The 20,762-nt window shown below is 37.4% G+C and overlaps 1 long non-coding RNA gene across 1 annotated transcript; it reads right to left on the bottom strand.

Moving 5' to 3' along the window:
* Positions 1-5,647: 5,647 nt before the first annotated feature.
* On the bottom strand, positions 5,648-11,860 carry LOC130684435 (uncharacterized). Its single transcript, XR_008998716.1, has 4 exons — positions 11,759-11,860; positions 9,966-10,070; positions 9,745-9,816; positions 5,648-7,046 (listed from the first exon to the last, which is right to left on the bottom strand). It is a non-coding gene; the product is annotated as an uncharacterized LOC130684435 (long non-coding RNA).
* Between the last annotated feature and the right edge of the window lie 8,902 nt (positions 11,861-20,762).

Below are 20,762 nucleotides of genomic sequence, written 5' to 3'. Positions count from 1 at the left end.
TCTACAAGAAGATATGTCAAAGAAATAATCTTCCCATGTTTTCTTCCGCCTGCTACTTCTATAGCTTTTCTTCTCCCTTCCTAATTACAACCCTTAAATAGAATTTGTGCCTCATATCAAATTTACCGAGTATCATAATTCTTCCAAGTGGTAAAGATACCTCAAGACAAATGCTGGGCATAGCAGACACAGGGCATAAATATGCAAAGAAATAAAAAGCTAACCATTTCAAACAATAAGGCTTCTCTCTCACTTACCAACTTTACATTTCCCTGTATGGCCCCGGAAGATGACTGGTTAGCCAGAGACGGGTAAGATTCCTCAAGGGAGGAACAACCTAAGACAGGCACAGTCGCAGGGGGTTCATCAGGTGAGAAATTGGGGATCAACAGAGGTGACGCTTCGAACCTCACCCCCCCCATTCTGAGAGAAATCTTCTGCATACGTGGATGTTTTATTGCCCTTGTCTAGCTTGGATTAACACATAGTCTACAGGCACACACCTGATCATCTACATTTGCTCTCTTACAACACTAAACTATGTTTTCTACCTTTAACTTGTATCTACCTACCACTTCAGCATTTTATTAAAAATAATAACAATAAAGAGAGAAATGTGGTATCCACATATAAATCAAGTATAAAAACCAAATGAGTATTCATATTTGAACTGACGGTTTATAGTTCATAATGCATGAGCAAAACCGAAAGTTTCTGTGATGACTGCCCTTGTACTGTTCACTGTGTAACTTATTCATTATGTAAGAATTTGTTCTTCATGTAAGAACTTGTTTGTTATGCCTCAGAAGATTGGAGACTGACGAAAATTAGCCTTGGGGTGGATTAATGATTGTGCATTGAGCATTGACTCCCCTATACAGAATTTTATTGTCGTTAACAACCATTTGATCAATAAATATGAGAGATGCCCTCACAAAAAAAAAAAGGACAGACTTCCAATGGTAAAATAAATAAGTAATTGGAGTGTAATTTATAGCATAAGGAATATAGTCAAGATATTGTAACAGCTTGGTAGGGTGATAGCTGGAACCTAGAATTATGTATATAAATGTTTTATCACTGTGTTGTACACTTGAAACTAATGTAATGTAATACTGTGCGTCAACTACCCTTCAATAAAAAATAATTATCTAAAAAAAAAATTAGGTAAGTGATAATAATAGTAAGCCACTTATCTTTACTAGTGACACATGTAAAATAAACGCACTATAGAAGGTACACGCACTATCACTGCCCAGAGTTTGGCAAATACACGAAGAATAAACACGGTTCCCTTTGACTAATTTTACAATATAATCACTAAACTAATTACTTTCTCTTGTCAGTTTAGGGACCCCTGAAATGGCGGAGCCTGCTCAGAAGTCTCCCACACACATTAAAGCCTCAGTGTGCTTTGGCAGTTGCCTTTTTCTCCCTTTAAGGTCATTCTTCTCATGATATTTTATTCTTCCTTTAAGCTCTGAGTAGATATAATTCAGAATATTTGAAGCTCCATGGGCCTGAAATTGTGAGGCTATGGACCCCCTCTCCCTAAACATCTAATTCAGAGCCTGGGGGAAATGCCTCTGGTACAAGGGCTCTCCTTGAATATGTTAAAAAAGAAAGTCTACTCTTGCCTTCATTTTAAGCAACATCTTCCATGGAGCTACTTTTACAGTGAAGGGGGACACGACATTGAGGCAATGGTTTATAAACTAGATGCAGCAGAAGACCTAGGTAACTGTCAAGTCAGTTGGTAGTGATTTTCCACCACCAGATTTCTCCCCAGTTCATCAAGTCATAGTATGCTTAATGGCCTTGACTCACCATCAAGATTTAGTAATGGGTTAACAGTTTCAGAATGGGAATAGATGCTTTCCCCTCCAGCGACAATACAGTGAATATTGTATGCTCAGTTAATGACCACTGTAGGGAAGGATGATTAGAAAGTAAATTATATTTTTGTCTACTTTTCTTTTACTGAATGATCATGTAATAAATTTAGAAGATTTTATGTAAACTACAGGAACAGTTATTAAGAGAGTGTAAGTTTTAATTGTATTTGTACTTCTATCTGCCTGGATATTTAGCATTAGGGCATTTCTTACCCCAAGAATCCACTTTATTCTGTAGGAATGGATTTGCCTTAACAGCCTTCTGGTACTTTCTCCGATTTCTAGGCTCCCATATATACAGCATACCAACCTATCTTAGAGAATATTATTGGGAGATATTAGAAAACAGGAAAACACTAAAGGACATCATGTAATTGCCAAAACTCACATACTTGCCATAATTAGGTTCAGGTCTTTTGTTTCTCAAATAAACTCATGTCCCTTCTCTATCATTTTAGGTGCAATCCAAGTGTTATCTGCAAAGCATACTTGTAAATAATCCACGTAAATTTCAAGATAACATTTTGTCTCAATTCTTTATATTCATAAAGATAATATGTGTGAATTAGATTGACTAAAGGCTGTTTAAAAACAAAATAATGAGTATGTACTTCCCAAGAACATAATCAGTGATTTAAAAGAGATGGAAGTCATCACATTTTTGCTGCCCTTCACTTTATAAAAAGGAAGCTAAGTATTAATACTTCCATGATTTGGGGGAGAAGGGAGGGGTAAAATTAGCTGTGTCAGTAGTAAATTATTTTATGTAATTTAGGTTTCTGAGTAAATGAACGCCATTTACTGCAAAACTTTAGAACAATAAAATTATTGTGCTTAAACTGGACAATAAATCATTTTCAAAACTCAATAAAAGGAACTTACACCAATTGTTATTTAAATATGCTTTATAGAAAGTAAAAAACTAGATGATAGATACATGGAGAATAGCCTTCCTCACATAAAAACTTAATGGTATAAAATATTTGAATCATTAGAGTTACAAAGAATAAGCTCTGAAACTGCTTTCTAAATGTAAGGAAACTGGGTTGTAAAACCATTGACCTCGGCTGCCATTTTGACAGCTGGGATTGTAGGAAAAAGTTTATCACTACTGAATGGAAAACCCTTTTAACTTGTAAAAAGGGAAGAATAGAAAACATGTTAAAATTATTTTCAAGGATTCTGATACCCCATTTTCTTGGTTCAGGACATGCCTTCATCTGACTCTGGGGTACCGGGGTGGCTTCACTGCTAAGTACAGTCCTACATCAATTCAACAGCCACCTCTTGGCAAAGACTCCCTTCAAAATAAATGGATAATAACTTAAAATATTCTTCCATAGTTTAATGGATAGACAATAAAAAGCATTTTTTCCTAATGCTGTTATTTTGCCTTTAGCGAAAAGCAAGATACCAAACAAGCACTTTCTGACTTTAGGATCAGAAGCATTTTCATCCGTGGGGCTGTAAACTAGCTAGGTGTGCACCAGCTGGGGGGTGGGTGCTTTCTCAGATAAATCTCAGGTTCTGGTGGGGATAATTCCAACATTCCTGAAGTCTTGAGATCTGGACAGTTGAAGATTAAACACTGAGTTAAAGTAATTTTTAAAATTTAGATTTTTGTTTCAAGACAATTCTTACATTAGGAAATGACTTTCAGGTTTTTAGCATGGTGTTACTTTCAAAAGATGAATGCCTGTCCAAGAACAAGAGACACTTAATATTTCATATCATTAGTTACAAAACTGCTACTGAAAAGGAGCAGTGAGTAAAGTAGCTTGTAAACGAAATGCACCTATTCTTCAGCCTAACTCATCTCCCTCACTTGACTATCACCTACTGCTGACCAATTTCCACAGCACGGATTTTCACGCCTTTGTGAAGACTAATGAAATAGATAGGCTTAGGTTTCTGACTGGACAACATTCAGTTTAATTTTGTGCAAATGAGCTTTTCATTATATGAACAAAACAATTAAACCTCAACAAAATTACAGATGACAATATTATCCTTAATATAATTCAGCCTTCTTGTTAAGCCAGTTTTACCAGACTAGGGCTATCAAGTAGAAACAATTCGATCTTGATTAATTTTGGAACTTGAGTCCTTCATTTAGGGACTTTTTTCTCTTGGTTATTATCAAGTAATTAGACAAATGATAGAAAGATATGATTGAGTTGTGGCACGTTCTTTTAAGATATTTACAATTGTGGTATTTATTCTCTTTTGAGATGTGATAAACTACAATATCTGGTTTTCCCCATTACAAACTTCTTAAATACACAGCATGAAACATAAATGTTATACTTGAATATTCTTTAGTTACTTACTTTGTATTTTCTTTCTCTGGTGAGAAGGAAAGCAGAAAATAAGCTTCTTGTTTGTAAGAATCTGGATGCCAGGACACCAGCTTACCCCAGCCTAAGGACACTAACAGCAAGGCCAGGACTAGCTGCACCTTTCTGGAGAATTGTGTCTCCAGGAAACCACTGTGTACAAGGAGCTGGTGAATATGCATCACAGCACAATTCACACCTCCATAAAGCACGCAGTGTATTTTAACTTCCGGACAGACTATACATCATAATAAACCTCATGAGAGATTACTAATCATTACTGGAGAAATAGAAACGTATAAATTCTATCCAAAGCTGTGTTAAGGGAAACAAGAGTTGTCACTGTTATAGTGAAGTTTTATTCCTGCTTTAAAAAAAAAAAATCATAGAATATTTAGAAATGTAATTTCTTCTGTGCAATCGAAGTAATATATCTAAATTTTGAAGGTACAGCAGAGTAAAAGTTACTATTTTTGTAAACAAAAAATAATAGAATGCAACAGATGCTGAAGAGAAGTAAGAAGTAAAACTTTCTCTAAACGCTTGGCACCCTCCCCTCCTATTCCAAGAAACATGTGTCTAGGTAGGGGTTGGGGTCGGGGTAGGAGGGCAGCCCCGGGGCAGTATACAGTGAGCTGCAAGTCAAACCTCTCATCTCATGGGGTTGATTCATTTAACGAATAGTTCACAGGCTTTTGCTTTCATCTATCTTATTCTGTGGGTTTAATTTTCCAGTATTAATTTGACCAAGGTTAGCGTTCACATCCTGTTTTAAAACAGTTGAATCTTTATGCTATTTGTGAAATAATGGGGTAGGGGGAAGAACTATCTTAAATAGTTTACTCTCTTATTACCAAAACTTCCTGTGTTGATTAGGTCTGCTTAGCCTCCTGAAACCCCACAACACGTTCTACTATGTGGTTCTCTCCATCACAACTAATTCTTCCCGCTCTACAGTCTTACCAGGCAGAAGCATTCACACTGCGCTCAGACTTCTGAACTTAATGTAAAAAATTGGCACAATGCATGGAGTCTTTTCTGTGTATATTCTTTTACCTTTCTTCAAGTACAGTTTCTGAGGACAAATGACACTAATTTTTAGGTCAATTTTCTTATAAAAAAGGTAGTAATGATTTAAAATCAAACACTTGGAAATGGTCTCTGAAAATTCTTAATTGCATTTAGCTTGATTTAAAGTTCCTCGTTTGTGTTTAATATACAGAACTAAATGAAACCTGAACTTCCAAATAGCAAGTACATGAAATAAAATCTTACTAGGTGACCTACCTACAGCCAAAACCAACCAATCAATCTAATTACAGTAACTTTTTGCTTTAAAAAAAATAGGACATGGTGTTATGAAAAAGGCTGGAGAGGAACTTAAATAGAATTTGGGACCAAACACTTCAGTCAGTATGGAAAGTCAGGCAGAGGCATTTCATTTTCAAATGAGTATTTTGCACTTAAATAGCACCTCATGTAGTCAAAGTGCTTTACAATTATTATTAGCCATTCATTAATGTAAATAAACATGGTTTACAATCTATCAACAAGTCTTAAGCACTTTGAGTCAACCAAATACTCAAGAGAATCTATTCAGTAGCAAATTATTGGACTAGCACACAGAATTAAGAAAAAAACTAACATCACATACAAGAAGTCACTTACTGATCTTAATACCTGATATGAAGCAATTATTGAGAAAGAAGAGTTTATGCTGAGGAATAAGTAAAACAGAAGAGTAGCAATCAACATGGAAACTGCCCCCAACGTAAGGCTACCTGTGACTTGTAAGCATATGAAAAATAAATCTCTGAGTTGTGGAAGGCAACTGAAACTATAAATGTCAGCCGCATTGCTAGAATTTGATCTGCAGTTACTGTGATATAAAAAAAACAAGAAAAATTACTGCACGGCCTGATTTTTTTTCTTCTGTAATTCCCCCCAAGTAACTCAACCAATGCATTCACTTCTGCCAGCAAACAAGATAGCAGGAAATAATGAAATTTTGTGTATATAATGTTTTAAAAATAGTTTCCAAATCTTTGGACAAATTTAATTTCCTATAAAAGAATGTGAAAACTCATTTTTCCTTTTAAATACTTTGACGTGGTGCCTTAGGTGAGACCTGATGAGCACCTCTGCCACCATTGTCACCTTGGCAAAAAGTGCACTTGCCAACCATTTTATATAGTAAATATGCAAGTTATTTGAAGTGCATTTGGAAAATAATCAAAAACACAGATTAATACATCATAAAAAGATTAATTCCCTTTAAACAAAGACATTCTTATAAAGCATGATGACACAGAGGCACAATAAAGAACATAAACTGTATCAATTATTGGCAGAAAATCTAATTCATTACAAAGCCTACAGCATTGAAGAAAGGACATTTTCATACAAAGAAAAGTACTACACTAGTATACAACACTTTTAATTGGGCATTTAGAAAATTTTTGGCACACTAAAAGGAACTGAAAGGACTACAAAATAAAGGACCAAGAAACTAAAACATAGATACAGGAGAGAGAAAGTCCTCAACTGAGAAACAACTAAATATTAACATAAAATAGAGACAAAAAATAAGCTGGCTGAATTTCCTGAAATGTTGTTATATGTAACAGAAGTATGTTTTGAATGCAGGGTGTGTTTATTCTGACGGCAAGACCGTCTACCTTGCTGTGGCTGGCTGGACATGGCCGGGGTAAGACCTTCTCGTGCTGGTGGCTTGTCTCTGCCTGGCCAGAAATGACTGCCCTGACCCTGTACTAGCAAGTCTGTCTTCAGCCGCCTTTTTATGCAGATTCATTCCCTATATAACAGAAAAAAAAGTCACCAGTGAAATAGTAGTGGAACATACTCTTACAAAAGAAAATTTCATCATGCAGCATTCATTATATTGCATCATAAGACACAATTGGAAATGTTAATTCTGCTCATTATAGGTTAAAATCTCTTAAGAGACATTTTAGTTTCAACAGTTAGGTACAAATCTTCATTTGAAGAAATTAAGGCTTAATTTTCTGAATTTCCAACAGTCAAAACAACAGGTAATGGAGACAGAATTTTGGAATACATGATCCATAAGCAATCACACATACTTCCCTTCAAATCAAATATACAAAGTGATTTTCCAACAATGGAAATCCCAGGCTGTGGAAATCTCAGGGCTTATTGAGAAGGGAAAACACAAATGCACTTGCTTCGCAAGGTGGAAAGCCACACTAGGTGTCATACGTACCAACAGGCTGTTTTCCTTCACTTCAGGCAGACTTGTACTCTCAAACTAAGGAAAGTTCCTGACAGTCCACAACAGAGGGCCCACCTGAGAGCAGGGGTTTTCTTGAAGATGGGAGTAGATGGCCTGCAAGCTCAGCAGGCAGAAGAGCAATTGCTGGGCCTGGAGCACCTTCCCACGAGGGAGGACACCTCTCGGGGCACGCTCCCTACACATGGAGGAATAGCAGCAGTGACAAGTCTATGAGTGAGTCAGGAAAGTGGTGCCGCATCCTGGCCAGAGAAGCATCATCACCAGTTTAACCTCACCAGTGATGTAGAAATAGGAGTAAACTGATGGGAGGACGTGGAATCCGGCAACAAGGGAAAAAGGAAGGAATGGGCAACTGGGAGACGGGAGAGTCAGGTAGATCAGCCAAGCCAAGTGAAAAGACACACAGCTTTGCCAGAATGAGCTGGACAAGCTGGCACAGAGGACAGAAGACTAAGAGAGAATTTCCTATCACTAGGTAGCTTCTAGGGTAAATGCTGGTCATAGTTTCAGATTTTTAATAGAATTTCAGTCTATCATATATACCCAATGATTCAAATCCCTCCATTTTCCCAATGAGAAAATGCAGAGCATGTTTTTTACTCACTTTGAAATCAAAGCATTTAAGGATTTGAATAAAACTGACAGATATCTATTGGTAATCTTTAATTTGGCTACATTTATTAACAACTATATCTTATTTAAAATCTACTATTTTTCATTTTCACATTCTAAGCAACTTACTCAAACTCTTCACACACATTTAAGACCGCAGCATCCATCACAAGGCCATTCTCTGGGATACGCAATACTTCCCCAGTTCTCGTACTTCCCCAGTTCTCATACTTCCCCAGTTCTCGTCATCTCCACTTTCATTTCAGTGGCCGGAGATGCAGAACTTTCTGAATATATGTATGAGGCTGCTGCTGGCTATCTTACTGGAACTTAACTTGTGTGAATCTACTTGGAGTTATTCCTTCTCTCCCTGAAATTAGACCTGAAAATTAGGACTCTTCTTTAATAGCACATCACAGAATATGTAAATTTGGTTCCTTAAGAAACACGGTATGTGAAGGTGTAAAAATCCACCAAGAATATGAAATCACTAATAAGGACTGAGGGGCAGAGCTCCCAGATCACTACCAAGAATCTGTAAGGAGAACAAAAAGAAGACAGAATAGGTGGAGTCAGGACTAGTTCCCAGAGAACTATGAAATACATAGTTTTGTCCTGTTTAAAAAATTTTAGTTTTCAAGAAACCTGTATTTATTAACAACAATAGTATTCTAAACCCATTATGATACCCTTCTGTTGTTTTTTTAAATTGTGATAAAATCTTAAATTTGTAGTTTTAACTAAGGCAAATATAAATGTGGACATGTTGAAAAATCATATCAATTTTTCACAAAAATCAAATCACATTAGGAGACAGAACACTAACCTTTAAGACACAGTATTAATTATAAATGTGAAAGAGAAACACTGGCATTGTGCCAATAACACAATTACAGGGTCAGAGGGAGATGGTGGAAGGAATCTGGTCCAATTTGCTGTTTCAGGCAACTAACATCTTGAAAAGGTAGAAATGCAAAGAAGTACATGAAAAGAAGAAAAATGCAAAGGAAGAGCAAAGAAGAAAAGACAACAAAAAGCCTAAGAAAAAATACTGAAAAAAGTACAGCATCCTTTAAAATCCACAGCTGTTCACACCCAGAATGTCTCACTAAAGCCCAGAATGTTGATGAACATCTTTTTTCCCCTGCAATACACTTAGGGTATTTTTTGTATTGGAAAGCTCAATTAAAAACTTGTTTGTTCTAGGTCAAACAATGTGAGCATTTTCCAAGCCCTGTGAGATAGTTAAACCACCTCCTTATAAGTACCACTCCTGTAAACCAATGGAAACAGTTCCACAGAACAAAAGCTACCACATCTGTGATTAGATAGGACGAAAGTCCTTCTCCTCTACAATAAAATGGTTCTAAACTGTTCCTTATTTTTCTATCCTCTAGGGATAATGATGGGCTGAAAATGTCCTAACCCTGTTTATAGCGGTTCTCATATCCGCTTCTCAGTCCTAAGATCAGCATTTAGGTTTTGTAAATGCTGCACAAATGTTAATTTGTGTGTTAGAATTACTTTCAGATTCATCTGGTAGAACTACTTCTATAGTAAAGGCAGCATAACAAATATGACACACTCACGGAACTTCGCAGTATGTTTTAAAGTGCTGTTTTCTTACCATATTGTACCAGGCACTAACAACACACTTCTCCTCCATCTCTCTTTGACTCTTCATTTTCTCATATTCTTTCTAAAAAACAAGCACATGTAAACAAGTAAAGACAGAAACCAATTCAATATCAATAAAAGACTCGCAATTAACTATCTAAATTCATGGAATGTATTTCTTTCTAGAAAACAATAAAAAAACCAGTGTCATCATACTGTAAAGTGAACTACCTCTAATGAATGGAACAGTCAGTCCCGTTCCTGGAGCTGATTTTTAAGAGCCTGTATTTCTGGTGCTGCTCCTTGATTCTGTTTAGGATCTAAAGTGCGGATAACCTGCAAAAACAATAAAAGAAAAAATTTACAAGCCTCAAAACTTAAAGAATGTAACCTTTAAGGCAGCAGTTATTAAAAGAGAAAAAAATCAAAGGATAAGCCTTACAAGAATCAAAAACTATCTTATAGGGACATTTAAAATTTTAAATGTGTGAAATAATATTGAATTTTTGTAACTTTGGGTAAAACTTTTTGAAAATCATGTATAAGAATCAATTGTCAAAGTAGCTCTGGCTTAAAATTAATAAGTAATACTGAAGCCGGCATGACTGACAGCTGCCTCCCTTTCCCTGTCCTCTGGCTTGGGTCAGCGAGCTCTCCGCCTCTGGCCAGCTGTCGCTCCAGGAGCACAGCTGGTTTCAAGGCCTGTGTGTGCGGCCCACCTCACTCTCCCCCAGTGGCTCAGTCAGGCGTGGGCATGTGATGTATTTCTAGTGGCCAACTAGAGGTCTTCTGAGAAAGGGTTTGTTTTTAGGCCTGTAACTTGTCCTGTCAAAAACAATCAAACCTATAGAAAGCCTGAAAGACAAGCAGCGACTCTAGAGCATCTCACTACGCTGACGGACAGTGACTGTAATGGGGTATGTGGTGGGGACCTGATAATGGGGAGAATCTAGCATATGCAATGCTGCTCATGTGATTGTATATCAATGATACCTTAAAAAAAAAAAAGCTTGAAAGAGCAGAACAGTAAAAGCCATTTCCTTTCATCCCAGATTCAGCAATTGCTGCACTGCCACATGTGAATGCTGTCCACACACACCCACTTGCTTCTTTGGCAAACTATTTTAAAGCGATCTGCAGAACTTATAAACATGTGACCTTTAAGTATTTCAATGTACATCTCCTAGACTAAGGGCATTCTCCTACATAATCACAATATCGTTATCGTGTATAAGAAAACAGGCCATTCTAAAATCATCACTATTCAGTCCAAATCCACATCTCGAAAATGTCTTTCATAACTGCCCCTTCTACCCCCAATCCAGGACCCAAAGATTAATGTACTGCATTTGGTTCTTAGGTTCCTTTGGACTCTTTTAAACTAGAACAGCTTCTTGGGCTCCCCCACATTCCAATGCCTATTTTAATTTTTTTCTAACAGTGACTTTTATACCAAATTCTGAATTTATCTGATGATTTATTTTTTTATTTTTTTATTTTGGTATCATTAATCTACAATTACAGAAAGAACATTGTGTTTACTAGGTTCCCCCCTTCACCAAGTCCCCCCCACATACCCCTTCACAGTCACTGTCCATCTGCATAGTATATCTGATGATTTCTTGAAGGTGTTTTTTTAACTTTCTTCCAGTAACCTCATTTTCTGTGGGAACTGAAAGTTAGGTCTAAAAGATTTATTGACAATATATTCCATTAGAAGGCACAAGATGTTGACTGTTCTACCATTACTGTAGCTAATTTTGATTATTAGTTAAGGTGCTGACAGCCACTTACTTCCTACATAAAAAACATTTTCCTCTTGGTAATTCATTGGGTAATTAGTGGTAATCTGTGGGGTGACCTACTTTGATCACCCATTTCCTGCTCGGGTTCTTTGCCTAAAGTTTTCTTTTCCCCTTTTCCTAAAAGCAGTGTGTGTGAGAAGTCACTGCACATGCACTCTATTTTGAGATGTCAGTGAAACATGATCAGAAAGTGGACTAAATGCCCAAATGTACACTCACACTTTTGGCTTTCTCTAAGTATTTTTTATATCGTTCTTCCATTTGCTTCATTTTCTCTTCTTTCTTCCATAAAGATTCCTGTAATTCTTCAATTTTTAAGGATACAGATGAGATAGAGAAAAAAATTTTTTTTAGATTGTATCAACTTTGAAAATATTTCAACTGCTAAAATAATAGTTAATAGCCTTGAGAGATTTGTCTGTTCTTCTATATAATTTTATTTTCAAAAAGTATATTTGTATATATGTTATAAAAAAAGTTTTCTTATATGTAAACAAAACTCCAGTGTGGGTGTACACAAATTAAAAAGTATCCAGTGACAGATGAACAGATAAACAAAATGTGGTATATATATCGTTCAGCCTCAGTTCTGATACATGCTACAACAGGAGACATCATACTACATGAAAACGAAAGACTTTATGCAGGTGAAATAAGTTAGACATGGAAGGACAGATACTGTATGATTCCATTTACATGAGTTACTCAGAATAGTTCAAATCACAGAGAAATAAAGTAGTATAGTGGTTACCATGGGCTGTGGGGGACAGGAGAAAATGGGGAGTTTCAATTTGGGAAAAGGAGAAGCTCTGGAGGTGGCTGGTGGTGGTACAGCAGTGTGAACATGCTCACTGTCAAAGAACTGCACACTCACACGTGGCTGAAGTGGTCATTTTATGGCTTGGGTATTTTACTACAATAAAAAAAGTACAAGCCAGGTCCTACTCCTACCTCCACACAGGAGTCAGTGAAGTCAAGCTGCCTACATGTGTAAATATCAACAGAAGTTAAAAGGTTCGCTGACTCACAGGCAGCAATGAAAGTAATTTTGTAAAATAAGCATTAGCATCTACAGTTAAGGAAACATTCACAACTATAATTAGAACTATCATAAAGATGATTATATATTCTTCCTGTAAATAAGGCAAATTCTTTAATTTTCAGAATATGTAATAGGGCTTATTTCTAAAAGAAACAATTTTATACAAATTATCACTGGAGTAATACATGGCTAACCCATTTAAAATTATGATAATTAGGAAAACACAGCTGATACTAAATCTTGGTTCGAGATCTTCAATAATGGCTCTCTTCTTCTGCAATTCATTATTGGCTTCATGAAGCCTCTCTCTATAACAACATCTATAACACTGTGTTACATACTATTTTTTCTACTTGAAAGATCTAAGTTCACTATTTTTGGAATACACTTGCATAGCACACAAGTGCTATGAAACAAAGATGAAAAGACTAATCCAACATGAATTTAATATGTTTCTAAAATAAGTAAAAAACAGACAAAAATCTCAGTTTGAAACACTCATTTCCCTTACATAAACATGCACAACAGGGTACAAGGAACTTCATATGATCTTAATTTTTTTGTAGGAAGAGGATATTGTAAAAATTAAATTTAAAACTTTGCAGCAGTTTAACAATGCAAACTCTTATTGCAAAGAGAATGAAGTTCTAAAAATAAGAATTAATAGGAAGAACACAACACACTAATAAAAAGTATAAACTGATGATACATGCACCCACATGGATGCGCACCATAATGTTGAACGATGGAAGTCAGACACAAAAGGGAAATACTGCATGCTTCCTTTTCTATGAGGTTCAGGAAGTTTGAATACTAATGAAAGGTGTTATGAGATCAGCATTGTGGCTTGCTTGGGTATGTAATCAGTCATTTAGAAGGGGGAACAAAGAATCCTTCCTGGTGGGTTGCTGGAAATACTATGTTGATGTGGGTTACCTATGTATGCAGGAAAGCATTCATCAAGCTGTACACCTAGGGACTTTGGATTTGAGTACTTTACTGTATGTTAGTTATATTCTAATACAAAAGTAAGAAAAAACAGCATGAACAGCCAGTTTTTCCTGGTATTTGCATAGTATGTATAATTCTCTATAGTATTTAGTGAGACACTGCAATCTGAGAGCAGGAAAAAGGCAGCAAAAACTGGGAAATACAGAAAAAACTAAAAGGAAAACAGAGAACTTAAGGCTATTTCTGTCTGGTCTTTTCTACGCATAATACTTCAATAAATTTCTTTCTAGTTTGACAAATTCTTTTTTTGAGGGTGTAACAAATATATACATAGATACACAGTAAATATATAGACTTCAAAGAGTAAGAAAAACTAATTCAATGAATAGGTTATAAAACAGAAATTATCTTAGGACCTTAGAAGCCCCATGTGTCCCTATCCTCTTCTCAGAGTTAACAAAATCCAGAATTTTAACCATTCTTGTGATTTTTGTGACAGGCCTTTGTGTGTATTGCTAATAATACATTGTTTAATTTGCCCAATTTTTATTGCTGGATAATGTTTTATTGTTTGATATACCTCTACTATCTATCATTTTATAATCGGTGGTAATTGTATTGTTTCTACTTTTCCATGATCAAAAACCATGTTCTTTTGTACTTTCTCTTATGTGTCCCCTGGTTCACATAGACAGCACCTCTAGGAATGCAGTGTATACACAGGGGAATGGAGCTGATGGGTCACATTACTAACTAAACTGAGGTATATGGCAACGAGCAATGGATGAGAATTTCTACTGCTGAACATCTTTGACACTTAGCATGTCTGATTCTTAAATTTTACCAATTTAGTGTGTATAAAAGTTCTCCATTGTAATTTTACATCTGCATAAGAATGCATCTTTTGACATGTCCATGAATTCAGTTATAGGTTAAATTGTCTTCTCCAAAAATATGTTAGATTTAGAGGAGCCAAGATGGCAGCATGAGTAGGACAGCGGAAATCTCCTCCCCAAAACATATATTTTTGAAAATACAACAAATACAATTATTCCTAAAAGAGAGACCAGAGGATACAGGACAACAGCCAGGCTACATCAACACCTACGAGAACCCAGCACCTCATAAAGGGGGTAAGATACAAGCCGCGGCCTGGCAGGACGCGAGCGCCCCCAACCCCAGCTTCCCGGCGGGAGGAGAGGACTCGGAGCGGGGAGGGAGAGGGAGCCAGGACTGCTAAACACCCAGCCCTGGTCATCCACACTGGGAGCGCAGACACACAGTGCATGGGATGCTGGATACTAGGGAAATGGGACAGTAAAACCTGCGAGCGGGATCCCGCAGCCAGCGCCCCTGGGACAAAAGAAAAGTGAGTGCCCTTTGAAAGTCTTAGGGGGACAGGGACCCCATAGTTGGATGGAATTGCCCCAGCACCCTTAGCCCAGCAGCTGGGAATCACCGGGAGCTCCAGGAGCCCTAAGCCCCTGGGCGCCAGCGCAGCTTGGGGGGCCCTCACGGTGATAAAAAGCCTCGTGCCCTTTCCCCCTCCAGCGCGGCCCCGCCATAGTGAAGTAGCAGCCTGAGGCCAGCCACGCCCACAGCAGCTGCGTGCAGAACGTCCTTCACAGTGGGCGGGCAAGAATCACAGATCCCATCTGCGTGCAACTGCCCAGCACAAGCCGCTAGGGGTCACTGTTCTCCCAGGAAAGGAAGGCCAGGAGCAAGTAGAACTGGACGTGGTTCTCCCAGCTGACACACATACACACACACGTGCCAACTGCCCACGACTACCTCTATCACCATAAAAAGGCAGAAGAATTTGAACCAGACCAGAATAAACCAGCCATCCTCCCCTGAGAGGAAACCTGGGGTGATAGATTTAACCAATCTACCTGAAAAAGAATTCAAAGTAAAGGTCATTAACTGTGCTGATGGAACTACAGAGAAATATGCAAGAGCTAAGGAGGGAGAATACAGAAATAACCAATCTCTGGAAGGACTTAAAAGCAGAATGGACGAGCTGCAAGAGGCCATTAATGGAATAGAAATCAGAGAACAGGAACGCAGAGAAGCTGATGCAGAGAGAGATAAAAGGATCTCCAGGAATCAAACAATATTAAGAGAACTGTGTGGCCAATCGAAATGGAACAATATCCACCTTATAGGGGTACCAGGAGAAGAGAGAAAAAGGGATAGAAAGTGTTCTTTGAGGAAATAATTGCTGAAAACTTCCCCAAACTGGGGGAGGAAATAGTCTCTCAGAACATGGAAGCATACACAACTCTCAACACAAAGGACCCAAGGAGGACAACACCAAGACACATAATAATTAAAATGGAAAATATCAAAGACAAGGACAGAGTATTAAAGACAGCCAGAGAGAGAAAAAGGTCACCTACAAAGGAAAACCCATCAGGCTATCATCAGACTTCTCAACAGAAACCTTACAGGCCAGAAGAGAATGGCATGATATATTTAATGCAATGAAACAGAAGGGCCTTGAACCAAGGATACTGTATCCAGCATGATTATCATTTAAATATGAAGGAGGGATTAAACAATTCCCAGACAAGCAAAAGTTGAGGGAATTTGCCTCACACAAACCACCTCTACAGGGTATTTCAGAGGGACTGCTCTAGAAGGGAACACTCCCAAGAATAAATAGATGTCACCAGAGAAAATAAAATCACAGCAAAGAAAGCAGACCAACCAAATACTAACTAAAGGCAAAACATAAAATCAACTACCCACACAAGCAGTAAAAGGAAACACAAAGGAGCATAAAATAAAACACCTAACATACAAAGAATGGAGGAGGAGGAATAAGAAGGGAGAGAAATAAAGAATCATCAGACTCTGTTTATAATAGCTCAATAAGCAAGTTAAATTAGACAGTAGGATAGTAAAGAAGCTATCCTTGAACCTTTGGTAACCACGAATCTAAAGCGTGCAATGGCAATAAGTATATATCTTTCAATAATCACCCTAAATGTAAATGGACTGAATGCACCAATCAAAAGACACAGAGTAATAGAATGGATAAAAAAGCAAGACCTATCTACATGCTGCTAATAAGAGACCCACCTCAAACCCAAAGACTTGCACAGACTAAAAGTTAAGGGATGGAAAAAGATATTTCATGCAAACAACAAGGATTAAAAAAGCAGGTGTTGCAGTACTAGTATCAGACAAAATAGACTTCAAAACAAAGAAAGTAACAAGAGATAAAGAAGGATATTATATAATGATAAAGGGTCAATCCAACAAGAGGATATAACCATTATAAATACATATGCACCCAACACAGGAGCACCAACATATATGAAACAAATACTAACAGAATTAAAGGAGGAAATAGGATTCAATGCATTTATTTTAGGAGACTTCAACACACCACTCACTCCAAAGGACAGATCCACCAGACAGAAAATAAGTAAGGACACAGAGGCACTGAACAACACACTACAACAGATGGACCGAATAGACATCTATAGAACTCTACACCCAGAAGCAACAGGATAGACATTCTTCACAAGTGCACATGGAATATTCTCCAGAATAGACCACATACTAGGCCACAAAAAGAGCCTCAGCAAATTCAAAAGACTGAAATTCTACCAACCAACTTCTCAGGCCACAAAGGTATAAAACTAGAAATAAACTGTACAAAGAAAGCAAAAAGGCTCACAAACACATGGAGGCTTAAAAAATCCTCCTAAGTAGTCAATGGATCAACGAACAAATCAAAATAGAGATCCAGCAATATATGGAAACAAACGACAACAACAACACAAAGCCCCAACTTCTGTGGGACGCTGCGAAAGTAGTGTTAAGAGGAAAGTATATAGCAATCTAGGCATATTTAAAGAAGGAAGGAAAATCGCAATGAATAGTCTAAAGATACAATTATCGAAATTGGAAAAAGAAGAACAAATGAGGCCTAAAGTCAACAGAAGGAGGAACATAATAAAGATCAGAGAAGAAATAAATAAAATTGAGAAGAACAAAACAATAGAAAAAATCAATGAACCCAAGAGCTGGTTCTTCGAGAAAATAAACAAAATAGATAGGCCTCTAGACAGACTTATTAAGAGAAGAAGAGAGTCAACACACATCAACAGAATCAGAAAAGAGAAAGGAAAAATCACAACAGACCCCACAAAAATACAAAAGAATTTTTAGAGAATACTATGAAAACCTATATGCTAACAAGCTGGAAAACCTAGGAGAAACAGGCAACTTCCTAGAAAAATACAACCTACCAAGACTGACCCAGAAAGAAACAGAAAATCTAAACAGTACAATTACCAGCAACCAAACTGAAGTGGTAATCAAAAAACTACCCAAGAGCAAAACCCCTGGGCCAGAAGAATTTACCTTGGCATTTTATCAGACATACAGAGAAGACATAGTACGCATTCTCCTTAAAATTTTCCAAAAAATTGAAGAGGAGGGAATACTCCCAAACTCATTCTATGAAGCCAACATCACCCAAATACCAAAACCAGGCAAAGACCCCACCAAAAAAGAAAACTATAGACCAATGTCCCTGATGAATGTAGATGCAAAAATACACAACAAAATATTAGCAAACCGAATTCAAAAATACATCAAAAGGATCATACACCATGACCAAGTGGGATTCATCCCAGGGATGGAAGGATGGTACAACATTCAAAAATCCATCAACATCATCCACCATATAAACAAAAAGAAGGACAAAAACCACATGATCATCTCCATAAATGCTGAAAAAGCATTCGACAAAATTCAACATCCATTCATGATAAAAACTCTCAAGAAAATGGGTATAGAGGGCAAGTACCTCAACATAATAAGGGCCATATATGACAAACCCACAGCCAACATCATACTGAACAGGGAGAAGCTGAAAGCATTTCCTCTGAGATCGGGAACAAGAAAGGGATGCCCACTCTCTCCACTGTTATTGAACATAGTACTGGAGGTCCTAGCCATGGCAATTAGACAAAACAAAGAAATACAAGGAATCCAGATTGGTAATGAAGAAGTCAAACTGTCACTATTTGCAGATGACATGATACTGTACATAAAAAACCCTAAAGACTCCACCCCAAAACTACTAGAACTGATATCGGAATACAGCAAAGTTGCAGGATACAAAATCAACACACAGAAATCTGTGGCTTTCCTATATACTAACAATGAACTAATAGAAAGAGAAATCAGGGAAACAATTTCATTCACAATTGCATCAAAAAGAATAAAATACCTAGGAATAAACCTAACCAAGGAAGTGAAAGACCTATACCCCGAAAGCTATAAGACACTCTTAAGAGAAATTAAAGAGGACACTAACAAATGGAAACTCATCCCATGTTCCTGGCTAGGAAGAATTAATATCATCAAAATGGCCATCCTGCCCAAAGCAATATACAGATTTGATGCAATCCCTACCAAATTACCAACAGCATTCTTCAACGAACTGGAAAAAATAGTTCAAAAATTCATGTGGAAACACCAAAGACCCCGAATAGCCAAAGCAATCCTGAGAAGGAAGAATACAGTGGGGGGGATCTGCTCCCCAACTTCAAGCTCTACTACAAAGCCACAATAATCAAGACAATTTGGTACTGGCACAAGAACAGAGCCACAGACAAGTGGAACAGAATAGAGACTCCAGACATTAACCCAAACATATATGGTTAATTAATATACGATAAAGGAGCCATGGACATACAATGGGGATACGACAGTCTCTTCAACAGATGGTGCCTGCAAAAGTGGACAGCTACATGTAGGAGAATGAAACTGGATCACTGTCTAACCCCATACACAAAAGTAAATTCGAAATGGATCAAAGACCTGAATGTAAGTCATAAAACCATAAAACTCTTAGAAAAAACATAGGCAAAAATATAACGGACATAAGCATGAGTGACCTCTTCATGAACATATCTCCCCGGGCAAGGGAAACAAAAGCAAAAATGAACATGTGGGAATATATCAAACTGAAAAGCTTCTGTACAGCAAAGGACACCATCAATAGAACAAAAAGGTATCCTACAGTATGGGAGAATATATTCATAAATGACAGATCTGATAAAGGCTTGACATCCAAAATACATAAAGAGCTCACACACCTCAACAAACAGAAAGCAAATAATCCAATTAAAAATGGGCAGAGGAGCTGAATAGACAGTTCTCTAAGGAAGAAATTCAGATGGCCAACAGACACATGAAAAGATGCTCCACATCGCTTGTCATCAGAGAAATGCAAATTAAAACCACAATGAGATATCACCTCACACCAGTAAGTATCACCATCATCGAGAAGACAAACAACAAATGTTGGTGAGATTGTGGAGAAAGGGGAACCCTCCTACACTGCTGGTGGTAATGTAAACTAGTTCAACCATTGTGGAAAGCAGTATGGAGGTCCCTCAAAATGCTCAAAATAGAAATACCATTTGACCCAGGAATTCCACTCCTAGGAATTTACCCTAAGAATGCAGCACTCCAGTTTGAAAAAGACAGATGTACCCCTATGTTTATCGCTGCACTATTTACAATAGCCAAGATATGGAAGCAACCTAAGTATCCATCAGTAGATGAATGGATAAGAAGATGTGATACATATACACAATGGAATATTATTCAGCCATAAGAAGAAAACAAATCCTACCATTTGCAACAACATGGATGGAGCTAGAGGGTATTATGCTCAGTGAAATAAGCCAGGCGGAGAAAGACAAGTACCAAATGATTTCACTCATATGTGGAGCATAACAACAAAGATAATACTGAAGGAACAAAACAGCAGCAGAATCACAGAACCCAAGAATGGACTGTTACCAAAGGGAAAAGGACTGGGGTGGATGGGTGGGAAGGGAAAGATAAGGGTGAAAACAGGGCATTACAATTAGCACACATAATGTAGGGGGGTGGGGACATGGGGAAGGCCGTATATCACAGCGAAGACAAGTAATGATCCTATAGCATCTTACTATGCTGATGGACAGTGACTGTAATGGGTATGTGGGGGGGACTTGATAATAGGGGGAGTCTAGTAACCACAATGTTGTTCAAGTAATTGTACATTAATGATATAAAAAAAGCAAAAACATGTCATTCTCTCTCTCCATGTATTTTTTATGTAAAACTTGGAAGTTTTCATCATACAAGTTCCTCATGTTGCTTTTACATTTTTTTATTCTTCAAGGACTTATATACATACAAATGGAAGCCTTT

The sequence above is a fragment of the Manis pentadactyla genome, chromosome 7 (genome assembly GCF_030020395.1).
Source record: "Manis pentadactyla isolate mManPen7 chromosome 7, mManPen7.hap1, whole genome shotgun sequence".
Lineage (NCBI taxonomy): Eukaryota > Metazoa > Chordata > Mammalia > Pholidota > Manidae > Manis > Manis pentadactyla.
Note: the sequence above shows the minus strand (reverse complement) of the source record. Positions and strands in the feature narration are given on the sequence as shown.